Source organism: Podarcis filfolensis (genome assembly GCF_964270895.1).
Source record: "Podarcis filfolensis genome assembly, chromosome: 13".
Lineage (NCBI taxonomy): Eukaryota > Metazoa > Chordata > Lepidosauria > Squamata > Lacertidae > Podarcis > Podarcis filfolensis.
In genome coordinates, this window is record NC_139615.1 from 17378472 (window position 1) to 17397400 (window position 18929).

General features: G+C 45.4%; 1 protein-coding gene across 4 annotated transcripts in view; it reads left to right on the forward strand.

Moving 5' to 3' along the window:
- Positions 1–593: 593 nt before the first annotated feature.
- KDELR1 (KDEL endoplasmic reticulum protein retention receptor 1) overlaps positions 594–18929 on the forward strand; it is a 126935-nt gene continuing 108599 nt past the window's right edge. The window contains exons 1-2 of one of the 4 annotated variants that reach the window (XM_083584116.1): positions 594–986; positions 2693–2767. The gene's annotated coding sequence lies outside the window, so the exon portion shown is untranslated. Of the gene's footprint in view, positions 987–1226; positions 1400–2692; positions 2768–18929 lie in introns of those variants that run through there. The other 3 variants (XM_083584117.1, XM_083584114.1, XM_083584115.1) reach the window with 3 other exon arrangements.

Consider the following 18929-nt stretch of genomic DNA (forward strand, 5'->3'; position numbering starts at 1 on the left):
CATACAAGAATAAGTTTCTGTACGGTTTAGGTAGTTCTGTCCCTATGAAGCTATACCTTTTTTATCATCAATCGCTTTGGGATGTTTCATAGGAAGTGATTAATAAATTAAATTATTAATAAAGTTGTTAAACACCGTTTAAAAGGGTGCTTGTTGTGCCAAAGGCTGGATGCGGTGTAGCGTTAATTTTTAAATATAAAATCCCTGGACTTCAATTGCAGAGTTCTTGTAATTTATTCAGCTTCAGCGCCCCATCCTACCCGTTAGGAATAAAAAAGAAGGCTGAGTATTTGATTTGCATTTGCGGCACAATTTGCAAATGTTTTGAGATTTTATACAAACAGACACGCACATTCGTCACACAAAACAAGAGCTTAAGAGTATAAAACCCCGTTTCAGGTAGATTCTACTTTGGGGCACGCTTCTGCCCAACCATAGCTACACTACATATTAGTGAATTTCTGCATTGTGTCCTCTGGGCTGCTATCACTTTCACTCGACATCCGAGGGAAAATTACGTCAAAACGATCATTGTCCCGTGTTTGACTATTGGAATGATCGCTCTAAGATTTTTAGTCTACGTTTCTCAAAAGGGAAACGCTAATTCAGTTAAAAGGAAAAAGGAGCAGGTGGCCATATTGGAAAACGTTAGTCATTCTCCCTCTCACGGTTGGGGTTCAAAAAACCTGCCCCTAGTAACTCAGCGGGTCAAAGCCTTCTTTCCGCACTTTGAATTCAAATTAAGATACTGTATTTTAGGTAAGAGAGTTTAGAAGCCGTATTAAGCGTTAGCACCCTGTCACATTTTTTAAAAGAGAAGAATGCCGCCATCTTTATTAAGGGAAACTGCTGTTTTAAATAAATGCAGTCTTAGAGAAGTTTCTCTCTGAAAGTCAGCGCTGGAAATCAGAGTTGTGGGAAGATGGAATGGCGGTAGCCCATTTTTATGGTTTGCGCGGCTTTACTCTTTGAAAACACGGTAAAAAGTGAGCGCCATTTTGAGTATGGGCAGAGAATGCCTGCCGCCATTTTGAGAGGCGCTACTCCCGGACCGCCACCATCTTAGAAAAGGGCAGTCGGCAGCCGCGCTGTCTCTAAAGAGGCCGTGCACTGCATACTGATACACCTATTAATTTTCCCCCGAAACGGCCATTTTAAGTGTGGGCAAGTTATCAAAGGACATATTGGAACAGGGCAGAGGACTCCCTTCCCCCACAAAGAGCGCTATCCCGAAGCGCCATTTCAGAAAAGGGCAATTGGTTCCATTACCATGGCAACCGACTATTCACCGCAGCCCTATTGATTTATTTAAATTTTGTTTTTAAAGTGCTACTAAAAGGCTCAGTGGTATCCTCCATTTCAGGCGCCTGTTGCTTTTCTCCCCATAAACCCAGCCGCGGTAATTCTATAAATTATTCTACTTCACAGCACTTAAAAATCACTATCCTCTCGTTCTCTCCTCACTTTCAATGAATTAATTATCTAGTTAAAATGCATACAAATACACAGTTTTTACTACTGAGATAGGAACATAGGAAACTGCCTTATATTGAGTGAGACAATTGGTCCATCTTGCTCAGTATTGTCTACACTGACTGGCAGCTGCTCTCCAGGGTTTCAGGCAAGAGTCTCCCAACTCCACCCACAGATGCTGCAGATGGAACCAGGGACCTTTGGCTTGTACTGAGCTATGGTCCTTCATATGGCAATAAGTGGAACATTGTCATCAATCAAAGGGCCAGTTTATTGGCTGACAGATTTATTTAATATATACAGTGGTATCTCGGGTTACATACGCTTCAGGTTACAGACTCCGCTAACCCAGAAATAGTGCTTCAGGTTAAGAACTTTACCTCAGGATGAGAAGAGAAATCACACGGCGGCAGCAGGAGGCCCCATTAGCTAAAGTGGTGCTTCAGGTTAAGAACAGTTTCAGGTTAAGTACGGACCTCCGGAACGAATTAAGTACTTAACCCGAGGTACCACCGTACATAAGTAAGACATCCGTGAAAGTGGTTTAAAGGTTTTTATTACAAACATAGGAGTTTATATACGCAGAAGAACAAAAGCAGCCAGCCATACTAAGCAAACTAGAGCATTAGTTTATTTTTAGCACTAGACCTTAGCCATGGCATATGCATAATAAGTACTTGTGTCTCTGAGCATGGGCAGACTGTTCCTGAATAGCCACAGCTAGCTCTCAAACATTTGGGATTTCTGGCAGGATTTCTATGTCAAAGGAGGTGATTTTTTGAGCAGGTGCGAACTGCAGTCTTTATTTTCTTAGGAATTAATTGCCTGGATAGCTCTGTTGGTTAGTGTATGGTGCTGATACCACAGAGGTTGCAGGTTTGATCCCCATATGGGGCAGCTGCATATTTCTGCATTGCAGGGGATTGGACTAGATGATCCTCAGGGTCCCTTCTGCCTCTACAATTCTATGATTTCTAATCCCAACCGCTCTTGGAAGACAGAATTCAGTATGACCTCAACTATGTCATTTTCCACCACGTAAAACAAAACCAAATAAAAAGAGTCGCAAATAGTCTCCTTTCCTACAGTTGCCTAGCTTATGCTGCACTTACCTGAGCGTAATCATCATTGAGTCCAGTGGGGCTCAATTTTGAGGGAATACATAGGAGTGCGCTTGTTAGTACCTCATTCACCTTTCTCCCTTTTTCTTATTCAAAAGGTTATCCACTGGATTTCAGCGGGACATAGGGACTGGCGTGACTTGCCTGCTAGAGAAGAGTACTGTACTTACATGGTGAGTTTATATTGAAGCAGCTCACTTAGTCAGCTACGAATAATTATGCCTCTGTGTGAGTAGAGAACTGTAGAAGATTCTGCTGACAAAGTTGCACTAATTCTGTATTTTGGATTTTTGACCAAACTCTCAAGGAATTTAAGAAGTATGAGATGTCATTATATGTAATATCCTTTTACTGAAAGAGATTTCCCCAGAACCCAGCCGATATGTGTGTGGCTGAGAAAATATAAGAAGCTTTCAAGGAGAGGACAATTTGAACTATAAAATCCCTACTTTTGTGTCAGGGGCAGTGGGAACACACAAAGTTTTTGGCATCGCCAACTTTTGAAATAAAAAAAAAATGGTGGCTGGATGTGGAGCTAAGTACAGATCTGGCAGTGGCAGAGTCAAGTTTTGGGGGGTTAATCTGGCCAAGTCAGAGTTGTCAGAGTCCTCTAGATCCTAAGGTGTAAAGCAAAACACACACACACACACACACACACACACACACAGGATAAAATAGCAAAATCCTCTTGCTCTTGAGTGGTTTAAAAATGGCAGGAGAGAGCAGCAAAAGGCCCACCGCCTTAAGGTGTATGCCTTTAACAGCTGCATGGCAATGCCACTGTAGAATATCTGGATTTTTTACTGTCAAACACATGAGAAGTCCCTGTCGAGACAAAGAAAGGTGACAACCTTACTGTGCAATCTCCTGTGTCACTGAGTGCATACTCAACTAGGTGAAAATAAAATAAAAGGGCAAAAGCAATACTTCAATCACAGCATAAGCTCCTTTCACCCACCCTAGTCCATTATATTCATGTGGATTTTGCTTATTCTTGCATACACTCCCAACATTTTAAATTGAAACTCCCAATTGAGTTCCCCAATTTTCATACTTACTGAGCCCTCTCCACTGTACAAACAGCGTACACTCAGGTCTCAGTTCAGAGCCTTGTGTCAACAGAAACCTGAATGTACACTGTTGGAGGCAGTAGTCCTCTGAATGCCAATTGCTGGAACTCCAAGGAGTGGGAGAGTGCTGTTGCACTCTGCTCCTTTCGGGCATCTGGTTGGCCGCTATGAGAAAAAGGCTCCTAGACTCAATGTGTCATTGGCCTGATCCAGGCTCTTCTTACGTTCATTTTATTACAAACTGAATTTAAAATATTCATGGGAAAACCCGACATTCAGCAGTGGCACATGCCATTCTTTAAAATAACACCACTACCCAGTTTTGCTAAAAAGCCCGTAATTGTTCCTAGATATGAACAATATTTATTTATTTAATGACTTAATCAGCACATATTTACCTGGACTTTCAGCCGAAAAGGTTCCCAGAGTGGCTTACAAAGATCAGAAATAGGAGAGTCCCTGATCTCAGGATTACAAAGTCACGGCACAAAGTCATGGCACGAAAGAAGAGATTGAAGAGGGAAGAAGGAAAAAAAAAAAAAGCAAACTCAGACTTTATTTCTAAATTGCAAAGTTCTTACAATAACCAGCTGGAATAGAAATGGTTGAAACAGAAGAGGAGCCAAACCCATCTCTCCCTCTGCTGAAACCTGATGGAATGGATGTGACTGAATGATAGATGGGGGAGAGGGGAAGCCTGATGGAATTGGTTTCTCAGCAGAGTTGATAGGGTGATCCTGCCTTGCTTCTCTCCCTCTGCTGCAATCTGCCTGTCCAGGCATAGCTAGATTTAGTTCTGTTAAGAATAACAAACACCAACCATTTTCTTTTCGTTTGCAAATGTGAAGGGGATTCTAACTCGCCATAAGCAACTTGGTAAATAACTTACAAGCCTGCTTAAGAAACAAACAAAAAGAGTTCTTAAAATCTGTTGAAACTTTTATCCAAGGGCTGCCAAGTAGAGACAAAACTTGCTCCCTGGGAAACCAGTTCCCAACCCCAGCAGCTCCTGTGTTTTGCACCAGTGCTTCGCCTTGGCCAGATATCCACACTACAGGACTCCCTACTGCTTTGGCCTTGGTACAGCGCTCTCTCCGCTGCCCCACCCCCGCCTTGTGTCTCTGAGATTACAGCAATCCCAGTTTCCTTTGAATCCCAGCCCTGCAGGCTGCCATCTATCCTCAGCAGGATCATAAATTGCTAACAAGCATGTCCCGAAGCCTGCCGGCTGCCACGGCTCAGCCAGAAACTTGCTGTGTGCAGTCGAGCGGGAGGGTCGCATCCCATAATGTGACAAGGCAGGCAGCGCACCGGCAGGTTCTGGTGGCGGGCAGCTGAAGCTGCTGGCTGCTGGTGACAGTGACAGTTGGATGCTGTACGATAGTAAGCCACCGCTGAAAGGGCAAGGAAGAAGAGAAACAGCAGCTTGAGAAGTTGGAGGGCATCAGCAGGGGGCACCACAGTAGAGGCATCACAGGCTATGGCACTTCAGGGTCACATCAACGTGGCACCAGACTCCTACCTTTTGAACAAGGGCAGGTGCTACTATATGTTTGTTACAGCACATGGGGATAACCCAACAGTTATGAAGTCCAAGGTTGTGCCACACTTTAAAAGGCATGAAACTGGCAATGATTTAGTTTACTTGATGTGATTTTTGCCTGGGTGGCATTTTTGCATTGTCTGTCTTGAGCTGCCTCTGAGAACAGAGGTGAAGAACCTTTCTGGCAGGTTGAGAGGTGTCAAGTTCCTGAATGCTGAAAAAAAGCAACAATTTGGAAGTCTTGCAGCCTTTTTTACATTTCTTCTGGCAAGGCTCTGGTGCCTTAAAACAGCTGCATGTCAGCCAGAAATTCAATAGGTGAGGCTCCTCTCAGCATGAGGAATGCTTTTACTTAATGAATTTTTCTCTATGGTGCAGCTAAGAAAGGTTCCAGGAACTGCCAGAGTAAGGCAGCAACCCTAACTTTCCAGAAGGGCCATAGCTCAGTGGTTGTGGCACCTGCTTTACTTGTGTAAAGTCCCCATCATCTCTTGTCAAAAATATTGGGTAACCCTGCCTAAAATGTCGGGACAGACATTACTGCATTGGACTGTCCACTGGTTTGACTCATGAAGTTGCTTCTTTATATCTGCTAACAAACCAGGTCCTGAAGCCAGATGCAGGTGGGGGCAAGGAGTTGAGTGTTAGCAAAGATAGTTGTGGAGTGGGGCAGTTCCTCCTTGGTTAGAAGCCACCTGGCTAGTCAAAAGACCTGCACAAATAATTTGCCAGGGTGGTTTGCTTTCCATCTTGGGCTTTTCCTTACAGCTCAGCCTCAGCTTTCTCTTATTTATAATGCCTGTAACACTTTTCAACGTAGGATGGGATTTGCAGTTGTCAGCTCATAACAACAGCCCCGTGAAGCCAAGTTGTTAGGCTGAGAGACTGTGTCTTTCCCAAGGTCACACAGTGAGCTTCATGGCAGAGCAAGGAGCTGAAATAGTGCTTCACACCCAAGGCTGTGTGCAAACAATAATTCCTGAAGAGCAGGTGTAGGGGTGTGTTTGTGTGTATTCATAGAATCGTGTGTGTGTGTGTGTGTGAGAGAGAGAGAGAGAGAGAGAGAGAGAGAGAGAGAGAGAGAGAGACTTTCCTCTTAAAGCAGTCTTTCCCAACACTAGCTCCAATCCCACTGCTGCACAAATGTGACAAACTCTTCTGATACCCTTGGCCAGGCTTTCTGTATTGCCAAATCAGCACCAGTGAATTCCCACTCACTCACACCTGGGCATCAGGTATGTGCCCAGCCTCATCTATCCCAAGCTGCAAGCAAATTTCTCTTGAAATTTGTACTTGTGGGGAACTGCAGCAGTGCCTGCCTCAGTCCCAGAGCCCTTTCAAGCATGTGACCATTAGATAAAGAATCGGTATCTCCGTAGAGTCAGTACCCTAAAGCTGACAGCTTACCTCAGTGTCCTACTTCATGAGCACAATGCGCTTTTTTTGTCCAATTAGGGTAAACCAAAGAAGAGTTTTGTTAGGATAGGAATGACCGGTTGGATAAAGAGTAAGAGGAATACAGAACAAAGTTGCTGAACAAAATAAAATACAAATGCAATTTCTAGTTTATACTCGTGTTCCAGTAGTTACCTTCCAACGCAACTGATTTGTGTATGTGTGCTGGTGTGAGTGGGACCCCAATTCCCTCTTTTAAGGTAAAGATCCATCCCTTCCAAGTTTTAAAAGCCCTCCCCACTTATCTCAACCTAGAGTGGGGTTTTTTTGAAACCAGCCTGTAACATACTGAGTTAATTTAGGAGGTTTCCCTGAGGACTGCTGGTGATGTCTTAGTGGTAGAACTCATGCTTTTCATGCAGACGTTCTGCGGTTCAGCTCCTAGTGTCTTGAGACCTTGGCAAGCTGCTGGGAGTCAATAGTATACAGTACTAAACTAAATGAGTCAATGGCAGTTTCACACATGAGTGATCGCTAGCTTTGAGGAGTGTCCTGGGCAAACAATCCTCTGGTAAGCCCCTTCCTCTGTCAGCGAGCCCTGGCAAGCTTAGGAGCCTGTATCCCTTCCAAGCAGTTGCGGGCAACTGGGTCTCTCAGCCCTTTAGTTTTCCCACAATGCTCCAGAGCAACGTTGGGTTGAGAGCAGAGTGGAAAAATAAAAGAGTGGCTCGATCTAGCCTTCTTTTGTTGCTCAGAGTCCCTCAAAGGACACTGAGAGGGTGGACATCTACATTGGGATCCCTGCACAGGGGACCTGGCAGCTGCCCAAGGATGTCAGGTGCTGACAGCAGGCTAGTGGCTCCAGCTCCTGCTTCCATCTCAGTAGGAACATAGGAAGTTGGCTTATATCAGATCAGGCCATAGGTCCATCGAGCCCAGTATTCTCTATTCTGATTGGCAGTGGCTCTTTAGGGTTTCTGGTGAAGGTCTTCCCAAGCCTGTGCTCCACTCCAGAGTCATGATCTCTGCAGGAGATCTCTCCCCTCCAAAGTTGGCCATGTGGACTTCCTTTTGCCCCCTTTGCTACTCTCCTTCTGAATTTCCCTTGTTTAACTTGTTTAATCTAGCATTCCTTCTTCTGCCAGAGGGCAAAAATATGCCTTTCTCCCCATTCCCGGTGTGTAGGCCAGACAATGACTTCACCCTTGTTGTTCAAATGCAGGCTTCTTGCCCACCTGCGTTGGCAAGGAACCTTATCAATTAAGGAGAAAGGCTGGATTCATCCAGCCACCTGGGATTGCTCCATTGCCAATTCATTGTTTGGGGTGGGGGTAGGGCAAGGGCATGTTATGGGGGAACGTGAATGGGTAGCACTCCAAACTAGCTCACTGTTCAGTTTTATTGCGTTTAAAGATGCATTTTCATGTCAGTAATTGGATCTAAACAATCTGATCTGTGTCAGTGAGAAGCTGTCCTGGATTCTGCCCCATCCCAGCCTCACCATCTCCATTGAAGTGGCAATTCTTTCTCTGTGGTGCTGGAAAATACGGGGCAATGAGCAGAATGGAAATTAGGGACTTCACTGCAGGTCGCAGCCACTGGGTGGCACTCTAATTTCACAACTGCAAGGCGGCTGAAAAGGGTTGAACTCACAGCCCTGTGCCTGCCGCAGCAGTGGCAGCTGGCGGTTTGGAACCTCTGCAGAGCCAGTGCGTCCGGGACAAAAGTCCCATCCGTCTAGATTATGGGCCAGTTCTAATCATAGCTCCTCCTCCTTCCCCACTGCCATAGTCCCAGACCTGAGTTATTCCTCCCCCTCCTTCAACTCCCACAAGCCTCCCTCTGTTATCTCAGCCTGGGGTATTTTACAGAAGCCAGCCTGTAGCATACTGGGTTAATTTAACGGGCTCCCCTTGGGACTTCGGGCCTGTTTATGTTGTAGCTTTTCCGCTGATTTCCCAATTTGATATGAAAGCTAAATTAAGCAGTGGCATGGCTTGCGGGTCTCGCCCGCTGCATACCAGGGAGGCGTTGGCACCTCGTGGGTTTGCTGCAGGCCTCCCATGGGACTTGCCACCTGTCAGGGCTGCAGTCAGCATGAAAATTAACGCTAGTCACTGAACGCTCCGAAAGCAAGAGGGGAAAATGAAAAGGAGCCGCCCTGATTCAGGGTAGCGCATGACAGGATGGGGAGAAGAGTGAGAGGGCTATGGGCTTGAGGGCATCAGAAGACTTTAAAAGGCATGGGATTTTTAAAAGGTGGGGGAAGAAAAATCAGACTTCAGCTGAGTGAGCTACCCTGCCATAGAAAAGTCCATAGGACGATGCTCAAAGGTGAAAAGGCATCACTCATGGCCTGTGAGCCAGCAAAACGAGCAGAGGCAGATTGCAGGGGCAGCCCATCTGCTTTTGGCACTGCTACATCACCAGATGCTCTTTCTGCATCAGCCTTCCCCAGCCTGGGCACAAATGGTATCTGGAAGGCTCCGGGTTGGGAAAGGCTGTTCTAGATGTCCTGTCACAGGAGGTCAAAGCCTTTACTTGGCAAAAGAGAAGGTCTGAGAGGGAACAGGGCAAGGGCACCATCAAGCCATAGGGGAGACAGTTCATCCACTCTCTGTCCTAAAGGCTCATTAGCCCTTGCAGAGCTAGCTATACACCTGCAGCCTACAGCCTGACCAAGCCTTAAGAGCAGTGCTTGAGACCCATCAGGCTGATTAATATGAAGGGGGAGGGCTTTCTCAGTGGCGATCCCACACCTTGGAAACTTCCCACCCACAGAGATTCATAGAGCCTCGTTGCTGCTGGTCTCTCTCACCCAATTCCCCAAAACCTCTGAAGCCTCATTTATTCAAGTCTGCATTGGCTCAATTGTGCTGTACGTGGAAAAAAATCTTTAGCTGCTGCTGGTTGGTGTGTGTGTGTTTGCAATTGTATTTTTGTGTGCTTTACAGTTTTGTAACCTGTCTTTGTGCCTTGAAACATTGGTCAAAAGGTTGCGTAGCGCAATCTTGGGTTATAACCAAGTTTCTTAATGCAAAAATGGAAGGCGCTGGGAGCAGCTTTCCTTGAAGTAACGTGTCAAGTAAAGTCCTGTTTCTCAACAGCTATCCTGGATCCTGACACAGTGGCTGATTTGATATCATACTTTTAACACGAGGGCTGAGTTATGGCTTGATTTTATGTCTCTGTGTGTTCTGCTATAAATTCCTGTGCATTTGTTACATTGGTGGCATGTATGTTGTCTAGGTGTCATTGTGTGTCTTGGTGGTGTTGCGTGGCTGTGATGCATTTCTGGCTGTTTTCTTATAGCCACCATGCCGCTGTAAACGTGTGTGACCATTATGATGGTATTTGTGGTATATTATGAAATGTTTGCAGTAGTACTGATGTGTGAGTGTGTTCTTCCCCAAAGTTATTTTCTGTGCCCGTATTGTGTAATTTTGATGGATGATGTCTTTATGCGGCTGGTATATTCGAAGGCTGTATTTGTGTGTACTGCATATGGTCATTTCCATAGCCATTTTCTAGGCATGAAATAGGCACTGGGAACATGTGTGCTACATGTTTGTGTTGGTGTTTACATATATTCCCGCAGTCACATTGAAGTGCGTAGTAGACACCTCTTCAAAGAGAGACCTTATCTAGTACATCATTGTGTCTGCTGTGATTTCTTTGTATGTGTCTGATGGGACTAAGGTGCCACTATACCCAAATGTGTGTGATTTTAGTGGTGTTGCAGACTAGTGTGTAACTGAGCTGAGTTTCATTCTCATTTGCACCTGGAGGCTTCCAGGGAGCTGAGATGCAGCTGACTCTGGGGAGACGGCAGCAGCTATTTGTACGGGAATCCCACCCCTCATCGTCAGGCTCTCTACGAAATAACTGCAATGTTCAGCTGCATCAGCAGGGAGAGAATGACTGAGGGAATCATTTTCTGTCTCTGAGTTGATAATAACTTGGCATCATGCAGCCAAGAAGTGTGGAGATCCTGGAGATTAAATCAGAAAGGGGGGGGGGAGACGAGACAGAGAGCAAAAGAAAAGAAAGCAGGAAAGGGGTTCAAGGGAAGAAGAACCTGTTTAGTGGGAGTCACGTGTGCTTACATGTTAAGGACTGTTGGCTGGTTGTAAACATTGGAATAAGTGGATCGAAAGAAAGGAAGGGTGTTTAGGGAATGGTTAGTGGGAGACATGGCAGAGGACCTCTCCCATGAAGCCTTTGGCATAACCCCTTAGCCTCCATATCCTGCTGTGGTGAAACCTAAATACATGGCGCTTTACAAAATTGAAGTGGACAGGTTTCCGCCCCAAGGGGCTCACAATTTAACATTTGCAGTAAAAGGGCTCTCCTCTCCCTTATGTCAGATTTTATATTATAAGCTACTTGGGGCAGAGACTTGTTCTCTTGTGCTATGAAGCACCATGCTCCATGATGTCGCTATATAGGCAGATCGTCATCAGGCTGTCCAGATATTTCCTGGGGCCTTGAGTACAGTGAATTTGGAAGCCCCTTGGCTCACACCTATCTCTAAACATATGTATGGGCAACATGCCATCGTAGAGAAACTTCTTTCAGATTGTATTCTGTTGTCGTTTCTTTCCAGAAGTTTGTCAGGATTCTCTCACATAAGGAGATTAGGAAGGGCAGGCGTGTCTTTCTGTGAAGCTTGCCCATCATCGCCCACCTTCTCCTGCCATGCAGAGCCACAAGATATATGGATTGTGTTCTTGGTCATGCTCTCTTCTCAGGCTCACCACCAGTGAGGCCACCCCACGCCTGGCTAATGCACTGTGTGAACTGATTGTGCGTCATAGGATGTACTGAAAATCCTCTGCAACGTGGACAGCTTCCGCAGTAGACATGTAGTATTAGAGAATAGGCCAGATAGCTCCATGTGGTTCTAGCCAGCAAGCTCTGTCATATGGTAAAGCTGAAGATCCTACAGGAGGAATATCCTACAGGATCAATAACTGGTCTTCGTAAACTGCCACGTGTATATGTATGTGAAGTTGTTTTCTGCCCTCAAATATAAAAGCTCAGATCCTGGCCTATGAGCACATGTAGCTGCCTTGTTTGCTTGGAGGACTTGTTTGTTTGTTTGGAATTTAAGCAGATTCATGCCATCCGAAATTCAATTTCTGTTCCTCTGAGAATGCCTCAAGGGCAAGCTATTCCAGAGGCCTGGTGTTGGGCTACCTTTTTCACTTTGCTGAATCCAGCTGAGTGTCCCAATCTGAAATCAGGAAGAAGCATGCTGCTGCAGCAGCAATGAAAAAGCACTACATAGCACTACATAGCAGGGACAAGGAGAAGCAGCAAGTTTCACCTGCATCTTACTGCACTCCAGGCCTGCAGCCTGTATATGAGAACTGTTAGTCCTAAGGTGGATCTCTGAACCCTAATGTTTTCTTCTGTGTGGATGCCTGGACAAGTGAGGGAAAGAGAGACAAATGGATGGATGAAAAAGCGAGGGAACAATTGCTGGTTGGAAAGCTGTGGCGAAGAAGGAATGGCTGAATGTAGTGAGGGATAATGGCATGGGCGTAGCTAGGATTTTTGTTGGGGGGGCAGGCTTTTGTTTGGGGGTGCAGAACCTCAGATTTGTATTGATTTTGATTGATTTAGGGTGGCAGCTGTTCCCCTGCCCTCCCTTGGCAATGCCCATGAATTGTGGGCAATGCCCATGGGTATTGTGATCCAAAACATCTGGAGGGCACCAGGTTGGGGATGAATGATCTACGCAGTGCAGGGTCACATGAGATGATTTGCAGCTTGATGCATACACGCCTCTAAGTTGTCCCTCAGAGCTTTTCTTACACAGTCATTGCAGTACTTGGTAAACACCCCTTTGTCCTTGCAGACATCTTCCCCAAGGTTTCACTTCTGTTGCTTTTTCTGAGCAAGTGTACTACTTTTTGCCTGGAGAAAATGCAGTGGTTTAACCAAAGAGAGCATCTACTCCTGTTATCAAAATAAAAATAAAAATTGTGGAATGGGCTTGTGGAGTCTCATGGTGTTTACTGGAATTTGCTTTGGTCTCGTAGTTAGTGACAAATGGCATACAACTCTCCCAGCAAACCACCCTACCATCATGAACTTTAAAAGTTAATGGGTTTTAAAAATAAATAAATCATTTTTTAAAAAAATATTGGGAGTTTGTGCATATACTTCTCAGCTATACAGCCCCTGTGTAAAATGCTCATATAGTGACTAATATCAATGAGGCTATCTCTGTTTTCACTCATACCTCACCCCATAGTGGTGTTCTAACATTTTGTAAACCTTCCCTTTAGATTTATTTGATTTCAAATTTACTTCATTTATTTGGAACTGGTTTGCTTCCCCTTTCCTGAGCTGAGGCACATATTCTTCCAGGTTTGTTTTTTTCTTGACTGGGGTGAATAGCAACAGTATTCACCCTGACATTGTAATATTATCATTGGGAGATTTCTCACTGCATGCCCAGATCATGGCTCTGTGGTCGAAGCCAAAGGTTTATGCCTTGACCCAAGAGCAGAAAGCAGGAAACAGCCAGTGATCTGGCACAAAGAGGAAGCCAGCACTGTTCATTATGGTTGTGGATCAGCCCCCAGCTAACAAACAGGGTGCCAAATTGGATTGAGCTGGTACCTCCTAGGGTAGAAGGTCTGGTACTGTCTAATTTTACAAGTATCAGGCCAGAGCCGCTGTCCCCTGTAGGAGTTTTCTGCCTTCAGCAAGTAACCAGACATATTCTGTTGTCTCCTCTTGCCGTCACCTTCATTTCTTCTTGAGTTGAATGTAGGACGAGGCCTGGCCTGGCTGTCACTGTCTGCCTTAGAAAGATTCCTGTTTTAAGGCGAAGATTGGATCAGTGGCTTGCTGTGAGCCCAGGGGGATGTTTACAAGAAATTCAGAAACAAAGACAAAATTCAGTGACTCCTTGCTACAGTGAGGCGGGTGAGAGTGGAGGAAGATCTTTGCTGTATCTCCTTGGGGAAACTGAGAAAAAAATCTGCCTGTTGCTAGTTTGCATATGCTAATTAACCCAAACCAGAGCCCTGAAGCCAAAGATCTGGCTCTGGACCAATTTGTGAGATTTGCTTTCTACACTGCTCTGCATCCTTTCCCAACAACAGCATGGAATATCATTGGTCTCTCCTGTGTGAAGTCCCCCCTCTGCATCTCATGCCTACCTTGGTAATTGAACATTCCCTGGCTTTATATATCCTTTGCAGGTTGAAGATTATATCAGACCATGATAAATGAAGGGGAGAGGGAATCGGGCTGATGAGCAAACCTACACATAAGGGCACATTTAAGTTACTAATTAACAGACATTGAAAGGGGTGGAGCCTGGCATGGCTCATGTGACTATTGGGCATCAAATCTTGGAATTTCACACTAAGGCACCTCTGACCCTGGCTGCCCGTAGAGCCTATTGGATCAGACCAAAGATCCACTTTGTCCAGCATCTTGCTTCTTGTAATGGCCTATCAGATGCCTTCAGGAGCCTCACAGACTGAGCATGAAGGCAGTAGATATTTTCTGCCATTGTCAGGCAGTAACTATTTATGCCGTGGCACATTGCCTCGGAATATGTTCCATACAGCCACCGTAACTGGTAGCCATTGATAGATTTATTCTCCATGCATTTGTCTAATCCCCCATTAAAGCCTTCCAAGCCAGTGGCCATCACACCACATCCTCTGGCAGCAAATTCCATGAATTAATTATACATTGTGGAAAGAACCACTTTCTCTTGTCTGTCCCAACTCTGCTGCCCATCAGTTTCATTGATGGCCCACGTGAACTAGTATTATAAGATTGAGGAAGGAAAAAACAATTACTTCACTCTATCCAGTTACTGTACAGTACTTTACTACACTGCATCTAATTTTATAAACCTCTTTCCTGTCCCTTCTTCATAGTTCTTCCCTCCAAAACTAAAAATCTCAAACGCTTTGGCCTTTCCCAGTAGAGAAGATGCTCTAACCTCCTAATGAATTTTGATGCTTTTTTCTGCACTTCAACTCTAGGATACAGGATGACAATGTCTAGACTGACGTGCATAAGAGTATGCGAGGTTTTAAGCAACATCACTGATGTTCCCTTTTGTCCAACAAGGAATACTAAAGCTCATGCACTCCTACCTTGAATGACTCCAAAGACACATATCATTATTCACCTTAGTAAATGGCAGCCAAGGAAGGGTCCTGGAGAGAGCTAGGAGAGTGGGGGGCATTGTGGGAGCACCAAGACAAGGAGCTGGGAAGGGGCAGAGAAATGACAAGGAGGGTTTGTGGTCAGGTACAAGGTGTTTGTAGGGACGCAGGTGGCGCTGTGGGTAAAACCTCAGTGCCTAGGGCTTGCCGATCGCATGGTCGGCGGTTCGAATCCCTGCGGCGGGGTGAGCTCCCGTCTTTCGGTCCCAGCTCCTGCCCACCTAGCAGTTCGAAAGCACCCTTAAGTGCAAGTAGATAAATAGGTACCACTTTATAGTGGGAAGGTAAACGGCATTTCCGTGTGCTGCACTGGTGCTGGCTCGCCAGAGCAGCTTCGTCACGCTGGCCACGTGACCCGGAAGTGTCTCCGGACAGCGCTGGCCCCCGGCCTCTTAAGTGAGATGGGCGCACAACTCTAGAGTCGGACACGACTGGCCCGTACGGGCAGGGGTACCTTTACCTTTACCTTACGAGGTGTTTGCTCCACAGACTAGTGGTGCTGTGTGCAGAGGAGAGACCATGGGGTTTAGATATGGGTTCAAAACCTGCATATTTGGGCAGGATTATGAAGTAAAAGAACATTTTAAAGACCTGAACAGCAGGTTGTACATTCATTTTTAAATGAGGGTGCCTACAGTGCCATGGGTCTGTCACTGCTCTGATCTCTTTAACACCTCCTCTTCCCCCCACCTCTCTCCAAGCCCTCATTTCCCCTACCCAGCAGGGAAGCTTATCTCTCCATCCCAAAACCATCCTCAGGGAGCAAGGAGTCAACCTGGCTTTAAAAAATAAAGCCCCTGACAAGTTGAAAAGCAAAGCGGTGGTGTCTGACTGAGCCCAGCAGGGGCCACTAGGAGCAGATCACGCCTTCCTCCCTAACCTGAGTTTATTGACACACACTCTTATTCTCTTGCCAGTCTGGGTTTTCTGAAAGAGGGAACGAGTAGAACTGGGGAACACCAGATGCTGGGACTTCTGGGTTTTCAGGAATAGTTTGGCCGAAACTGGATCCGTGGGTTCTTGGGGGCTGAGGAATGTGGTATAGTAGCTTAGAACTAAAAACAGAGTTATGGTCTCCCCCTTCCTTACCAGAATTAATGGGATTATCTTACTATTATACTGCAACTCTGAGCTCAGTGAGCAAAAAATGGGCAAAAAATGTTTTGCTAGACCTCCATACCTGTCTGTTCAGGCTCACTCCTGTCTTGCCACTGGTTTACGTAACAGGGAAAGGCTGAGGGTTCATCAAGGAGCAGGTGTAGGCAGATCTAGTGAACTATAAGAGAGGATGGTGAGAAGCAGGACTCCTGGGTTCCCCTCTGTCTTTCTTCCCCCTCCAGCTCTCACAGCGTAACCTTTTCTTCTCTTCAGAGAGCGGCAGGGCTTGTGATGGATTCTCTCAAACCATCTGCTCATCTTGTTAGGCTCTTAATTAACAAGTAATTACGCCCTGCTTATGCACAGGCCGGGCAAGCTTTTTGGCTAGGGCTTATCCGGGAAGAAGCTGGGGAATGTACAGGGTGCATTAGCAAACTTTAGTGGGGTGAAAAGAAGGTGTCTTCACCCCTGCATCCTACTCCATTTCATACCGTTTTCAGAACTGCCTAACCTTGTGTTTCTTTCTCCACTCGCCTATCCAAGCCATCCATCTCATTGCTTAATTCGTAAAATGAAGGACTCTTGGGCCAGGGCCAGAGTAGAAGTCATGCCCTCTGTCTTGGAAGTCCTAATCCCAGATCTGTGGCTTGTTGTTGCTCAGTGTGCTGTGGAAGAAAATGCACTCTGTGCATGTTTCAATGCACTTATTTTTCTGATGGCTTTATACTTGTCTAGGTTCAAACCCAGCCACTGAAAACAGACTCTGGAGCTAAGTCCTGTGAAATATCAAGTCATCTTATTGATGCCCACTTGATATGTTACACAATGACTGTTTTCAGTTGCTCCATGTGATTGTTGTTGCCGCATAGTGAACTACATTCGTGAAGTTGGTGGGCAGTAATAGGAGGATCCCAGTTCAGTGCCATCTTAGGTCCCCACTTTCTAGGTGACCTCATGAGAGCAACACTTCCCTCAGCCTCAAACCTGTGGTCTACAATATGAGGATCATAAGACTGGCCAGTCTTGCAAAGCTTTTTAAAGGAATGTTGAGATCATGTATATGGGAAATACACTGAACACTTGAAATGTGCTCTCTATCATGGTTAAACCTTATTATTACTAAGAATACAACTGAGTCCATCCATCCATCCATCCATCCATCCATCTGCACCTTCCACCCACCCACTCTTTCTCCCAGGTGCTGGATGCTTTCCACTGCTGGGCTGCCTCATAAATGCAGACAGATGTCTCTATCCAAGGTGATTGCCTCGCACTGCTTTTAATGAATAATAAATTGCCAGGGCTCAAGGACTTGGGTGTCATGTTGGAGCTGCTACCAATTTATCTTGCTCCGACCTGACCCAGGTGACCAGTTATGGGGCTGGAGGATGGGAGTCTAAAGTCAGCTGGTCCCAGATTAGAACAGGGGCTCCCTAGAGAAGAAAATACCCTCCCTTAAACCATTCTCTCTTGAATGTGTCTCTCTTCTCTGGGCTCTGGCTGGCTTTCTCATTATTTCTAACGAGTCACTTTGGTTGGTTCGGGCAAGAAATCCATCCCTAATGAAGCCTCTAATCCCACTGCCTAGGGAAGCTTATCTGGGCGACTAGTCCTGGCATTTTGCCAGCATGTCATAACCCCAGCATTGTTTTATAGTTCAGAGGGGAGCCACGGCTTCTGAAGCTTCTGGGAGGAAAGAGAGGGTTAGTGGTTGCAGCAAAGGAGAGGGATGCTGAAGGCTCAGGGTGCTTAACTGACAAGCATAAGACCTAGTGAGCATTCTGGAGAAGGAGAAAAATGCAGCGAATGTGAGAGAAATAGTGGTTCTGAGTTGTAACCTGGGAGAAAGGTCAGCAGGGATCTCGTGGAAGGGGAATGAGGTCTAGTAGGTTTATCTATTTATTTGTCACAATTGAGAAAGCTGTGTGCATGTGTGCTGGCCATTATTTCAGGCTTCTCTGGAATATAGGTGGAGTTTGGCAGGTTAGAGATGCTTCTTTTCAGGTGTGAGAAGCTCTCACTGACAGAATGATGCTGGAGCAGGATGACTAGATGCAAAGGAAGGTGGTACTCCTGTACTTTTAAGGGCTGTGCAGCTCTTCATGCTGCAGGGGTAAAAGAACCTGCACCTATCGTAATGTCATCTCCTGCCCAACTCTTGTTTGGCACCCAAGACAGAAGTGGCATTCACACTAGAATTTTCTGTGGAATCACTGTCCTTTCCTCACTCACTTTTGGTAAGGAGTCCACCCAATGTCATTTTTAAATTGTCACATGCCAGTTTTTCTTGCAAAGCCTTCCCCTGTTTCCCCTTCAGACCTGATTTGTGGTGATTTGGAGGGTGGGGGGAATGAAATATAATTGCAGTGCCAGGTTGTAATCCAGTAATGACAGGCAAAGTGCTATTGAGACTTTTAAGGGTTATTGTGCCTTTAATGTAAAGCTTCCTGATTGCAGTCACTGTTTTATTGTATCCTGTACAGCATGGTTAGTGATTGATTCACCTTAAATTCCCTGTGTGCCTGTTTATGTGTGAATTACTGGTTTTCATCCATTATTTTCCTTCCTCTTCTTTATTTTATAACAAAATAGCAGAATGATAAAAGGGGGAAAATACCATCCCGCCGTGGGGAACAGAGTTAAATGGAAATTAACAACCAATCTACTAACAAAAGAAGAAATAAAATAGACTGAGGAGAAAACTTTTAATCAATGTTGCTGATGATCTTTGCTAAATGGGACTTGCTTTGAGTATACAGATAGAAGGATCTTGGCCGTGGAAAAGGGCACTGCTGAATCATGTTTTTAGAGAACCTCTCTTTAATTCCATGTCTACCTAACTGCAAAAAATTAAAACCTCAACAGCACTAACAGGCAGTAGTCTGAAAGTAACATCTGTAAGGAAAATCATGTTTGTGAATGTGTGCCAATGATCAGGATACCTAAGTTGCATATAAAAGGTAGGATAGACCAGATGCCAAGGAGGACAGGACTCTTCTTTCCTGAGTAGCTATGGAGAAGA